This window comes from Canis aureus, chromosome 14, assembly GCF_053574225.1.
Source record: "Canis aureus isolate CA01 chromosome 14, VMU_Caureus_v.1.0, whole genome shotgun sequence".
NCBI lineage: Eukaryota > Metazoa > Chordata > Mammalia > Carnivora > Canidae > Canis > Canis aureus.
The window spans coordinates 37,837,011-37,849,462 of record NC_135624.1 but is presented as its reverse complement, the minus strand read 5'-3'; the positions used below and the strand labels follow the sequence as shown (position 1 = coordinate 37,849,462).

Genomic DNA, 12,452 nt, shown 5'->3' with positions numbered 1-12,452 from the left:
ACCTCGTGCCCTGCCTTGAACACCACTGTGCCAGGCGGTGGCCCACAGTGCGATTGCCTGCTTAGTGCCAAGTGCCACGCTGGGTGTCTGGAAATACTGTGTCCGTTCCTCCTAGTAAGGTAGATGTTGGTCTAGCTTTCACAGGTGGCAGCTGAGGGCATGTCAGGCATTTTCACCTGCTCATTAGTTTACTCCTTCCTGCACTAGGATTTGCTGTGGGCCTGCCACGTGCCTGCATATTCGGTTCCATGGATTTAACTGCGAACTTGAGAGGTCTCTGCTCTTCTGGGGCTTACATTCCAGTGGGGCGCTTAGCGATGGTCAGGGGCGGTGAGGAGGTGAGGCAGGAGAGCGGGACAGAGCCTTGCAGGTTCTGGGTTTACTTGGAGCCAGGAAGGCACTGGAGGGTTTTGAGCAGAAGCACTGACGTCATCTGACTGTTGCTATTCAAGGATCAGCTGGTAGGTCCAGGAACAGGGTTTCACACCCCCATCTGTGTGGCTCTGAGGCCTGAGCCTTCTTACATCTGGGCCCTGTAAATGCTTCTGATGTTGTTGTGCTGCTGGAGGGGAGGCCCTCGTGAGATGGGCTTTGAGGGCGTTGGCCAGGGTCACCTTTCCCCCCATCCCCCCCTCATTCCCAGGTGGGCACTGCTCCCTCTGGGGCACAGGTACTTCCAGAGGAATGGACTGCAGGTGCTGTGGGTCCCACTGCCTTCCGTTTGGATGGTCTGCCATGAAATATTCAGGTTTTCATGGAAGTAGACACATCTTCATGCTGCAGCCTTGCCACAAAGCCATTTGATAATATGTAACAGAGAGTCTTGAAAGCTTTCAAACAAGTGAGTGATCCCCACCCCCCGGCAAGCTCTCCTAGTGAAAAAAGCAAAAAACTATAGACCAAGTGTTGAACACAAGGATTTTCTGTTACTTACAGTCACCAAAATGTTTGACAATAGGGCATGATTAGTAAATTACACTACATTTATATAATTGACTGTTATGCAGCTATCAGGAATTGTGTTTCTATAGAGTTTGTAATGCCAGGCTCGGCTGTCACAGTGAAGACAGTGATGCCAAATGACACAGGCAGAGAGGAGACACACCTTTGGGTGTGTGACAGGTGGTCATACCCAGAGCAGGAGGCCGGAAGCCATCCCCTCAGAAGCCCCGATGCCTTGGTCTGCAGGGCCAGGCCGCGCCAAGGCTGCTGCTGGACCCTCTGATGGGGAGACAGCTCTGGGCAGCTTCTCGCAGAAGCTCTGCTGTCTCCCCGTCCACCATGTGCTGAACCATCAGATGCTTCCGGGAGGCCGGGAGAATAGAAAGCTCTAGTCTCAGGATCAGGACACAGCATCCACCTCCAGGCCCAGACCTCAGGTGGACCTGGAGGTTATTCCTGCAACCTGGAGAAGTGTCTGCTACTTCATATGCGGAGAAGGCAGGATGTAAGCAGGTATTTGTGCCATGACATGCAGTATACAGAAGTCCAGTAGTAGACCTAACGTGTGTGTTCTTGGGCCTGGAAGGAAACACAGCAGAATGCTCACAGTGAGAGAGAATCATGGGGGAATCTTTTCCTTCTGTGTCTTTCTGCTTTTCTGACATGCACGTGGTGTTATTTGAAATAAATTCCTTTTTTTTTTTTTTCTTTTTAAACCCTCACCACAGTACATTACCAAGTGCTTTCTGGTCTTCAAAAGGTCCTACTGCCCCTGCCCCCCCCCCTTTTTTTTTTTTTACCATTTTTATTGTTTTGTGTGTGCCTTTGGGTTTACTCACCTTTTGTCTACCAGAAATCCCCTGTGTTTCTGGGGACATAGAAGCTTCCTGTTTCTTTGGGACAGCTCTGAACTTGGCACTTACCCATCTCCTTGCCAACCCAGGCACTGTCCTGCTGGGGCTGCTCTGCTGAGCGGTGTGGGAGTCTTTGGAGAGCCAGACTGCCGATCCTGATGCTGAAGGAAAATCAAGCTTGTTTAGAAAAGCAGCTTTTGGGGTGCCTGGATGTCTCAGTGGGTTAAGCATCTGCCTTCAGCTCAGGTCATGATCTCAGAGTCCTGGGATTAAGCCCCTCATTGGGCTCCCTGCTCAGGGGTATGCCTGTTCTCCCTCTCTGCTGCTCCCCTGCTTGTGCTGTCAAATAAATAAAATCTTAAAAAAAAAAAAAAGAAAAAGAAAAGGAAAAAAGGAAAGCAGTTTTGGGGTTTTTGCTCCCTGGAGGGGAGACTGCAGCTCTGAAGTGATCACAGCCGGACAGCTGGCCATCTTGTGTTTCACTTCTGTCTCAGCAGCAATGGAGTCTTTTCTCACTTGGGTTCACTCAGCCCCCAGAGGGTGTGATGAATATTAGCTGGCTTCCCACGGATGCTCTGCAGAGGAGAGGGGATGGCCTACCAGCAGGTGACCCACGACGGCCCTGCAGGGTGTGTGGCCACCCTCCTCCACCTGGTGCTCTGTGCGTCCCGCCCCTGCACACCAGCCTTCCAGGTGTCCTCTCCAGCTCTGCCGCTGGACCTTCTTCTTGGTTTTGGGCTCCCTTTATCTGTTGGCCTAATACGGTTCCCTGCTGTCCAGTCTGTCCTCCTGTTTCAGGATGGCCATGTCCATATTCTGTCAGCTTCCCGCTTGCCAGGCAGGAAGGCCCATGCCCCGCACACAGCTAACAGGCTCCCCATCTTCCTCCCTCCTGTTCGTGCTGTTCTGGATTCCATCACAGAAGGTCTTTTCTCTGCTCTTGAAAGGTCTGTGTAGTGGGGAGGCAGACAGGCCAGACTGCGAGAGTACAGGCCTCGAGGGCCCTGGCTTTGTCCCTTACATCATCTCACTAGACTCGTCGGCGTTGGGTGCTTGCGTTCCAGCAAAGTGAGCTGGACACACCGCGCTGTTCTGCTGCGTGTGTTCTTCCTTCTGCTGGAACACGTGCTCTCCGCCCACTGTCCTCTTCCTTCCTACGTGTGACGGGCCGTCCTCCTCCTGAGGGGCCCTCCCTGGCTATCCCAGACATGGAGCATCACTAACTCCACTCTTCCGTAATTTGTGTGCGTTTTCCTTGTTTGCATTTGACCCCTTCTGTTCCATTTATTTGATTCCACATGTGTCACTAGAGCCAGGCCCTAAACTTTCTGACAGGAGGACATTCAGAATGTTTTTTACAGGCTTTGCATACCTGAGGCCCGCTCAGCACCTCCTCGGTCCTCGATAAATGCTTATTGAATAAATGGATGAAAGAGAATGTACGACTTAGGTTCTAGTATGTCTGTGCCCTTGCTCAGGCTCCTGTGCTCGTGGGATGCGGTAACGTGTACTCCCTTAGCATCCTCTGGCCTGGGTCTGGAGCATGCGGTGGCGACTCATCCAGCTCTGCGTGGTGGGTGCGGTGCACGTCTGCGGGCTGTGATGGCACACACATGTGTGTCGTGGGTTTTCCTGTGTTCTTGCTGCTCCAGCTGGTCTAGTGCCACCTTAGATGTGTGCAAGGAGGAAGACAGATGTTCCTGGTTGGACTCTGATGCGCCGTAATCTGCCTTGCTGAGTTTCATTTTTTCCTGCTTGTCTCTGACTCGTAAGGACGTGCTTTGTTGTCACTTGCTCGTTTTACAGAACTTGGTGTTGGCAACAGCTAGGCCCAGAAGGCACATCCTCGAAAGTCAGGGGTTAGGCCTTCAGGCAACCTGCACTTGTTCCGTCCTCCTCAGGGCATCACCGATCTCCCGTCGTGGGGCACCCAGAGCACAGTCACACAGGATGAGCGTGCCCAGCAGGGCCCACACTGCCCCACAGCCATTGGCACGGCTCTGCATGGTGCCAGCAAGAGGCAGGCAGGCCCCGACGGCTGGGTGTTCTGGTGGGTGGTAGCCACAAGGTGTCGGTCTTAGGCAGGCCGTAGGTGCAGGTGGAGCATGGGGCCGGTCTGGTAAAGGGTCAAGAGGCCAAAAGGCATAAATAGCCTCGACAGGGCGTCAGGATGCGAGGCGGGTTTGGGACAGGCACAGAGGTGGAGGGCTCTGAACACAGAGTAGGAGTGGGCATGGGGGCCAACCACCTCCATCGGATGGCTTCCTGGGGACGTGTTTGTCCTGATAGGAGTCTCACCTCACATTTTCCCCCTGGGGTGTCCAGGCCCCTGGCAGCTCCCTGTGGCCAGAGGACTCTCCTCATGGGATGGGACGGGGCTGGGCCACAGTCCTCTGCTGTCGGCCGCTTGCCGCGGGGTGGGGTCAAGTCTGCTCATCATGGGCCGCGGGGCCATAACCACCAACGACGTGCTGCCCTGTCTGAAAGCAGTTTCTTGTGAATAGCGTGTGTGCCACAGCAGGCCAGCGTCTGCTGGAGCACCTCACAAGTGTGCTTGGTACCCGACATTGGCCCTGCTTCTCACCGGCGGGGCGGTGACTGTCCCTCTCTCCAGGCTCCTGGGCTTCGGAGCCCATGGTTCCCCTTATCAGAGGGAGCAGTGCTTGGACAGAGTACGGGTCCCTTCAGGTGGACGGATTTTCCTGAGCTGGGTGTGAGCAGGTGTGGAAGTGACTGCAGAGCAAATGGTCCAGGAGAGGACACAACGTAAGACGTGCATACAAACCATAGACGGGATGCTACCTTGCACAGGTGAGGCCCCGGTGTCCCGGCAGGAGAGCCACGAATCCACTGGGCGTGAGGAGCTGGCATGGGCCTCCGGAGGCCCTGGGGCTGGACTCAAGGGATGGCTGGGTTTGGACAGTCGGAGCTGATGGGGGAGAAAAAAGCAGAGGGCTTGGAGGTTCAGAGTAAATGGGAGTGTTCAGCTGGAGGAATGCAGACTCAGGCCGGCTCGGGTGTGACTTGTCAGAGATGGTGTTGCGGGCTTGGTTCTGGGGTGTGGACGGCTGCGAGGGCCTGGAGCAGCCTCTCTCCCCGCCCCGCTGTCTCAGGTGTGCAGTGTGGGCCCCTGGCCCCTGTTGAAGCGCCTTGTCCTGTATCTGCCACCACTGCTCGTGGGAAGCTTGCCCGCGGGCCCTGACCCCAGTCCCAACTCTGTGGCCTCTCCGTGTAGTCCCTGCGGTCCCCTGACCCCCGGGATCTTCCCCCTCATGGACCTGCTCCTGTAGGGCTGTAGGTGGAGCTGAATAATTGGCAGATGTCTAGGACATTTGGGAACAGACAAGACTAGGTCAATTTGATTAGAACACAGGGTCTCTGGGGAGAACGGGCAACTGCCCACGTAGGCCGGGACAGCGGGCAGCCCCTCGCACGTCAGGCTCACTTTATTCCTCGGACGGTTTAATCCAAGAGGAGCAGAGCGATTTGCAGTGAGTGTCCAGCTCAGCACTTTGCTTCTCCTCCCAGCTTTAAAAGTAAGCGAGCGTGCTTCTTGGCCGTGACCGGGCTTCCTCTCTGAGAGCACCTGACGCCTGCCCTTCCTTGCTGGGGCATCTGGCCCTCACCTCTTTATCTTCTTTCTGAGCGTCCACAGCTAGAGGTAGACAGAGCAGCCCATTTACTGAGCACATGTGTGCCTGGCGCCAGAAGGGCACGTCCCGTCATCACATGACGCTCCTGCGGGGCAGCAGTTGCCAGCCGTCTATTACCGAGGACCGAGACACAGACCGTCTACCTAGGTCTGAGCAGGTCCCTGTGACTCCACCTCACCAGGCTCCAGAGTTCTTGCTCTCCCCAGGCCATCCCACCATCTCCTTGCTTACTGCATGAAGACAGGGCTGGCATACACGAAGGCATTAAAGTGTCTGTGCTTTTCGCCTGAGACAGGTGTTTGGAGGAAGCAGCTCTGCCAGATGGTCTCAGTAACCCCTCGCGCCACACCCCCACCCAGTCTGCCTGAAGGGACCCGTGCTCTCTGTCCAAGCGCTGCTCCCTCTGATGAGAACCACGGGCTCCAAAGCCCAGGAGCCCAGAGAGAGGGACAGTCACCGCCCTGTTTGTGAGGAGCAGAACGGTGAGAAGGGTCACCCAGTCCTGGACACCTCGCAGGTGGCGGGCCCTTCTTGCCCACGGCGCCTTCCTGTGTGCTCTGTTTCTATGGCAACTCGCTCAGCCTGGGCCAGTCCAAGCGGCTGTGGACAAAGGTGGTGGTTGCTGTTGGGACTGATTTGGATTGTGTTGGCTATTTTTAGCATCAGTGAGGAACATCTTTCGACTTAGAAATGTGGCAGGATGAAATATGCTTCTGGAGCACACCAGCACCCTCCGTGTGGAGTGTGAGCTCACCATCTCTGAGCAAATGGCCTTCTGTTGCCAGAGGCGAGTTCCAAAAGTGCCCCTGATTTACGTTCTCTTGCACTTTTAGCTAAAACCCCACAAAGATTTTTCTGGGCTAATTAGGAGAGGTGATGGTTCTTTACCAACTAAGAATGATTACATATGATTTCCAGTTCTGGGCCCTCTAAGACCTGGCCTGAGAGCAAGGAGCTTTCCTTACGGAGTGGGGATCCCCTCGGCTCCCCCTTTTGCATGCTCTACAAGGCCCAGGAGATCCAGGTCTAGTCAATGCAGACCACGTGCCAACACTGCCACGATATAGTGTCTGAAGGAGGGCTATGTGTGGAAGCCACAGGCCTGCAGGGTCCAGTTGATGAATGTCGGGGCCACCACGCTACCCTAGAAGTCTGTCCTGGTGCTGTGACTCATTGTCATGGGTTAGCGGGACACAGAAGGGCAGGCCTTGAATGATTTCCAAAATGCAGTCCAGTTTGGTGGTTGATGAGTCAGAGTCCTCTCTGCATTGATGAGCAGGGGCCTCAGAGACGTGCCCTCCTGGGCGGCGTGCACACTCCCCCGCAGTTCTAAGGGACCATTTCTCACTGGAGCTGCAGTGAGAAGATTAACCTGATGAGATGTTTCGGTCAAACTAAAGAGCTGATGTAAATGTGCACGTGTGGGCAGCTGCAGAGGGTTCCTTTGACGGTAGTGTGCCTGTGTGTGCAGTGGAAGGGTCCGTGTGCTCAGTCTATGTGTCCATTCAGACCAGGGAAGAACCTTCATCCACACGCATGGTGTTATCTGAGTGTCGAGTGGTAGGATTACGTCTACCTTTGTTCCTTTGTTGTTGGCTGATGATGGTGAATGTCATCACTCGAGTGATGCAGCCACAGACAGGTGCAAGTGCAGACACCGAGGTGACACCGTAGGCCCCTCTCATGAGATGGTCATTGAGGTGGCCTAGGAGCTGCCTACACCGCCGGGTGACCACTGTCTCCATCCACTCGGGCCACCGTAACAGAGCACCCACCACAGACTGGGGGCTTCGGCAACAGGCTCTAATTTCTCACGGGCCTGGGGGCTGGAAGTCAGTGGTCAGGTGCCAGCCAGGCCCTCTCCTGCTGAGGACTCTTCCTGCTTTGCAGACAGAGCTGCCTTCTGCCTGCGTGTGCACAGGGCCTGCCCTCCGTGTATGCGTGCAGGGGAGAGGGGATGAGCCCTCTGGTGTATGCGTGCAGGGGAGAGGGGATGAGCCCTCTGGTGTCTCTCCTCCTATGGGCACTGCTCCCGTCCTGGCGCCCACCCTCATGACATCGTCTGACTCTGAGCACCTCCCACAAAGCCCAGGTACCACCACGTCAGGGTGCAGGGCTTCAACACGGGTGTTCCGGGAGGCGGACACCCAGATCGCTGAGATGTAGCTGACACAGAGTAAACCGTACACGCGCTGGTTGTACGGCATGATAAGTCTTGGCGTATGTGTACACCCAAGGAGCTGTCACCGTGATCAAGAGAATGAGCATATCCTCACCCCTAAAAGTTTCCCTGAGCCGCTCCATCCCTGTGACCCCTGGCCCAGTACCCAGGTAAGTCCTGACCTGGTTTTCTGTCGCTGCAGAGTGTTGGCATTTTCTCAGGGTTTATACCCACGAATCCTGTAGGACACACTCCTTCCTTGTCTGGCTCCCCTGACACAGCGTGATTGTTTTGAGACGTGTCCATGTTGTCAGACACGCCAGTGGTTTCTGCGTATCTTCCTCATATTCAGCATGGTCTTCAGCTTTGCCCTTGTAACAGGTGTACCATGTGTACCATTACGGTTTTCACTCGAATTTCTCTAATGAGCACTGAGCACCTTTTAGTGGACTTTTTTTTTTTTTTTTTGCCATCTGTCACTTCTTGGTGAAGTATGCATTCCAGTTCTTTATTTATGAAAGGCATTTTTCTTTCCCCCTGGTATTGAGTTTTGAGATCTTTAATGTAGATACATAACATACATAATTAGGTAGATGATTTGCAGGTATTTAATTCCTGCCTCCCTTATCTGCTCGAGTGTCAAAGAGCAGAAGTGTTTAATCCTGATGAAGCCTAATTGACCAGTTTGTTCCTTTATGAATCATGCCCCTGGTCTCCTATCCAGGAAATCTTTGTTTGTCCCAAGGCCACAAAGATTTTCATTTATGATTACTCCTAGAAGTTTTGTCTTTTTAGGTTTTACAGTTAGATCTGGGATCCCTGTGGAGTCCTTGTTGCATAGCATGCAAAGTGTGGATCAAAGTTTATTTTTTTTTCTACAGAGATAAGCGACTGTCCCAGCACTCCCTAACTGCTGTCCCCTTGCTGCGTGTGGCAGGCCACATGGCCTCAAGGCCCAGGCACGGGCCACTTGGACTCAGAGCCCACTTACCAGCAGCAGGACCTCAGGAAATTGACTGGCCTCGTAACCTTCAGCTCCCTCATCTGCAGAGTGTAGCGAACAGCAGAGGGTCCTTGTTAGAGTTGATGTGGAAACATCTTAGTCTTCCTGATAATATAATTTAGAATAATGTAGATGATGTATTTGATGCTCTTAGTATGGGATCTGGTGCGTGGGAAGGGCTCGGTTAACAGTGATGCGGGTGTCACCCTGCATGGTGAACGTCCTGCCTTGCGGCCCCTCAGCCCATCCTCGGGTGTCCAGGCGTGTCTTGTAGTATCTTGTTCTCAGATGTAGGCACCCCTGAACATTCACAGCTGTCTTTATTCCTTTCTGTTCCATTTTCTTGGCACCTTGTCCCTTCTGGTTCCATCTTGCAGGCCCTCTCTTTGTTCACTGGTCCTGAGGGGGCACCCTCGGGCCACCCCAGCAGCTGGGCACCTGTAACATCTCAGCATTTTGGGCCCAGCTCAGTTCATTCTACCCTAGCCTTCCGTGATTTTGTCTCTGGTTTAACTGTTTGACTTGGCAAGTCACCTAATCTCCTTGAGCCGATTATTCCTTGGAAATAAGAATGACTCCTTGGGCTCGTGGTGAAGATTGGACGGGACACTGGCACAAATACCCCATGTGCAGTGCCTGGCACACAGCGGCACACACTCACCATTCATCTGTTTTCAGAAGTAACACGAACCAGGGCGCTCACCCCAGGAGTGCAAGGAGGTGCAGCACAGCAGCCATTCTGAGATGGAATTAGGTGCCAGATTAAGTGGTGGAGTAGAGGGAAAGTGAAATATGCCCTCAGGTGCTCAGCGTGGAGACGCGTGCCTTTCCTGCTTCTTCCTCCTCAAAAAGAAGGAAACCAGGAGAGAAAATTCGTCCTTTACTAAAATACATTTTTTGGTGAGCCTCATGAGTAAGTCATTGTAACATGGCAGTTTGGGTGGCCGGAACATCTCCCTCCCTCCGGAGCTGCGAGTGCAGGGAGGCAAGGGGCCTTGTCAGAGGGCCCTGCTCCCTGCTCCCTGTTCCCCCCTGCTGCTCCCCACCCAGCTGCTGTGCTCACGGCTCCTTGCAAGGAGGTTCCCTGGGTGGTGGGGGTGCTGCCTTTCCCGTCCATGGTGCACAGACCTGGGTGGGGTACGGTCCTGCCGTGTCCTGGCCACGCACTCTAGCACTTGCCTGCTTTGCTGAGTGGTGTGGGCCTGCGTCCCCCTGAGTCCGGGACTCTCCTCCTCCATCATCCCGCGTGTGCTGGCAGGCCGTCCACATCATTCACGTTTGTGTTCTCTAATCTTCCTTCATTTCCCTGTGACGCTCTGTTTCCTTCCATCTGCACCTGTGGGGTTTCCACAGCATGAAGTTTAAAATGAAGATGATGAAGATGATCTTAGTTGGAACAGAAAGTAGAAAATGCTCCCCAATTAAAATAAACCACAGTTCTGGCCCCTTCCTGTCCTTCTGTGCAGGGTTCACACAGCACGTGGGGCAGCGGAGGGGAGGTGCGTGACAGGACGCCTGACTCCCGGGGTGCTGCTTGGAGGTGACAGTGCCTTCCAGGCAGTGAGGGTCCCTGGAGCTGGGGCACATGGCAGGGGATGGACACACCCTCTAAGGACTGTGTGCCGAGGAGGGCGCCTGCCCCGGGGCTGTGGGCAGAAGGCCAGCGGGCCCAGGGCAGCTCGCAGATATGTTCAGCCTGCCTTGTATTAAAAAACAAAACAAAACAAAACAAACAAACAAACAAAAAAACTTGGAGCCACCATCTAGAAAATATAGTAACTTCAGGTTCAGTCTGGTTTCTGATGCTCCTGAAGAGTCAGGAGATGGGGGTAGCTGAGGAGCCACGTCCTGCAGACCATCTGTCGTGGGAGCCAGAACCCCTGCCCTGCTCCCTGCACCCTCCCTTCCAACAGGCTGCGTCAGCACCCAGAGAGGGAGACCGCGAGGCCTGGGGGCACTGTTGTTGCCACCCTGAGCTAGAGGTTTCTTTCCAGTTTCAGGATTTGGGGCTCGAAGATACTTTGGCAATATCAAATAAACTGCTGCTAGAATGGCTAAAATTAACAGCTCAGGAAACAACAGATGTTGGCGAGGATGCGGAGAGAGGGGAACCCTCTTACACTGCTGGTGGGGATGCAAGCTGGTGCCGCCACTCTGGAGAACAGTATGGAGGTTCCTCAAGAAGTTAAAAATGGAGCTACCCTACAATCCAGCAATCGCGCTACTGGGGATTTATCCGAAGGATATGAACACAGTGATTCAAAGGGGGCACCTGTACCCCAGGGTTCTCAGCAGCCATGTCCACAAGAGCCAAACTATGGAAAGAGCCCAGGTGTCCATCGACAGATGAAGGATAAAGAAGATGTGGGCTATAGACACAGTGGAATATACAGCCATCAGAAAGGATGAAATCTTGTCATTGGCAATGACATGGATGAAGCTAGAAGGTATTATGTTGAGCAAAATAAGTCCATCAGAGAAAAAACAAATACCATATAATTTTACTCATGTGAAATTTAAGAAACAGATGAACAAAGGGTAAGGGAGGGAAAGTTAAATAAGATGAAAACAGAGAGGGAGACAGACCTTAAGAGTCTCTTCCTAGAGTTCAGAGTCTGAACTCTAGGAAACAGGCTGAGGGTGGCTGGAGGGGCGTGGGGTGGGGCACAGGGTCACTGGGTGACGGGCATGGAGGAGGGCACGTGATGGGATGAGCACTGGGTCTTCTGTGCAACTGATGAATCGCTGAACTACCTCTGAAACTAATAATATACTCTGTGTTAACTAAATTGAATTTAAATACATTTAAGCAAAGGAAAAAGAAACTTGCTAGACGTGATCAGGCTGGTCTGGTCAATCACAGTGTGTGGGCACTGCCCCACTAGGGGCCATCACAGGGGACAGAGGGCCCCAAGCAAATGCGCCAGCCCGCGACACGGGGCCCTGTCCTCCTCACACTGCGGGCCCCAAGAACAGAAGCCCCCCAAGCTGGGTGGGCAAGGGCAGACCCAGCCTAGGCATGGCCTGGGAGGTCAGGGTGGGGGCTGCCGGGCTCTGCCCTGGGGCCCCATGAGCCACGCAGGCTTCTGCCTTCCTACCCCCTGCTCCCGAGGCTGCTCCTGCCTGGCCTCATGGTAGTTCCAGCTCATCCTCCCCACTTCCCACCGTGCTTTGTCCAGGGAGTACGTGCGCCCTCCACCTTGCACGCTGGCGTAGGGCCCTGCTGAGATGTCACCTCTCCCAGGACTGGCCTCAGTGAGGGCTTTTGCCCCTTCTCTGGCTCCTGTGGCATGTCCCCACGTGGAGCTTACTGCAGCGTGCTGGGGCCACCGGCCTACCTGTCTGGCCTTTCTCCCAGGAGATGGCCAGTTCCTTGGGCTTAGAGACCATGTTTTATTGGCCTTTCTGTCTTAGGACCCTGAGACTAGGGGTTACTCCCTCCCTGTCTTTGGGGAAGAAGGGCAGGGGTCAGTCTGGGAGACTGTCCTCTGGCCTTCAGCAGGTCATCTGGGGTAACTCCTTGTGTCTCAGGGAATTGCAGGTCTGAAAGCTTTCACTTAAAAATGGACTTTTTTGGAGGCGTCTGCGTGGCTCAGTGGGTTAAACATCCGACTCTTAGTTTCTGCTCAGGGTCATGGTCTCAGGGTCCTGGGATCGAGCCCTGCTTTGGGCTCTGCGCTCAGCGTAGAATCTGCTTGAGATTCTCTCTCTCTCTCTCTGCCTGTGCACCCCTGCCCCTCCTGCTCATGTGGTCTCCCCATCTCTCTTTCCCAGATAAATAAAGTCTTTAAAAAAATAGACTGCTTCAAGTGACAGCTCCCTGTTTGTGCTCTCCCAGG

General features: G+C 54.1%; 1 protein-coding gene across 7 annotated transcripts in view; it reads left to right on the top strand.

Annotated features, from left to right (window-relative positions):
• The window catches only part of TRAPPC9 (trafficking protein particle complex subunit 9), a 547,275-nt gene that overhangs the window by 385,067 nt on the left and 149,756 nt on the right, over nucleotides 1-12,452 (top strand). The gene's annotated exons all lie outside the window — the stretch shown is intronic.